This window comes from Triticum urartu, chromosome 3A (genome assembly GCF_056163025.1).
Source record: "Triticum urartu cultivar PI428250 chromosome 3A, HENAU_Tu73, whole genome shotgun sequence".
Classification (NCBI taxonomy): domain Eukaryota; kingdom Viridiplantae; phylum Streptophyta; class Magnoliopsida; order Poales; family Poaceae; genus Triticum; species Triticum urartu.
The window spans coordinates 58,939,215-58,940,828 of NC_141875.1; positions in this window are offsets into that span (position 1 = coordinate 58,939,215).

Here is a 1,614-nt window from a genome sequence, read left to right on the forward strand (position 1 = left end):
ACGTGTCCGGCTCGGTGACTTCTTTTACATGCCTTACTTCACAAGTCTTACTAATACATGGCGGTTTATCATTATGGGCTTTAATCCGCCTCTGTGCTTGGGCCCGCTACAAGTCTTATAATGAACCGCCGCCTTGTATACTCGTCGGGCTTCTTTGAGTAACCTGCCATTAAGATTGACCCGGCCCCTCCTGGGCGGGTCATACCTGGTAGTCATATCCCCAACAAGTAGTTTTTTTTCAACAAAGGGTAAATTTTATTGACTCAAAATAAAAGTGTAAGCATGTGTAGATCTTTTAATCGGCAACAAGAGTCGACCGTAGGCTTTGTGCTGCAGAATGGCTCAACCAGCATGTCAGGGACAACACCAACGTGGATCATTAAATGGACGACGCTAAATGTCTGGGACCACATCCAAACATTGTGCAGACAGCTGCAGACGAAGGTCATCCAACCGTATTCACTAAATTCAAACAGTGCCCTATGATTGACAGTGGACCAAGCGGACAGAAAGAAAAAAAATAGATGAGTGGAGTATATGGGTTGTGAAGGTGCGTCCAACTAATATTGACCTGACGGACGTCCGGACTACCTCAAACCTCCTCTAGATTTGGTGCCAATTTGAACAAATTCAGATGTCCAGATGGCCTAGTCCACTGTCCACAAACATTTGGTGACTAACATTGGATGGCAAAATGTGTTTGGACCATCAGATTCGGATATTTAGGGGAGATTTGGTGACCCGCGTTGGAGTTGCCCTCATAAATCACACCACATGCACTAGCCACACATTGAATAAGCCAATAATGCCATGAGGCCACCAGATGTTGGTGTACGTCTTTGAGATGAACATGTCACTGTCAATATCGATGATCCCAATGAATACGAAAAACATGCTACTGGTGTCAATGACCTGATGTTAGCTTCATTTTCTTCATAATAGAAATATCTTATAATATCAAGAGGATATTATTCACACCCGGCCTCTACATCACATCAATGCCATGAGCTAGTAAAAATATTAGGGATCCACACATCCAAATTATTTTAAAAGGAAAAAGATGAAACAATTGCATCAGGCATAAACATAAACCACTACCCGTGGTAACCCGGGAGGTGCTCCAAGAACGAGGCCTCCAGAAAGGGACCGATGTCGCGTCATCATCACTAGAGCCAACCACCGAGGTCAAATCATGGGGTTTCACCCACGAAGAAAAGTCTATGCAAACTCTAGGCAAATGCCTGCAACAAGGGATCACCGCTTGAATAATGTCATTGCCAAGCAAGTCAGACCACATTTTCACCACTAAAACTCGAGCGCCGTTACCCAAGGAGTGCCACATAACTAAAGCCGCATTGTGTTGCTACCATTTCCCGGATCATCATCACACAGTAGCAGGCTTCGCCACTCAACCATCTGGTGTGAGCTGGGACTCAAAGCCTAGCCAGCTTCATGGCTCAATCGGTTTCTCTTCACTATTGAGGCATGAACCAGAATGACTCCACGCCCAAATCCAAAGGGAAAAGGTTCACGTAGGAACATAACTCCTAGCAGTAGTCGGCAGCAACAACACAGTTGTGGAGGTATGCGACACTTCTATAGCCTACATGTCAC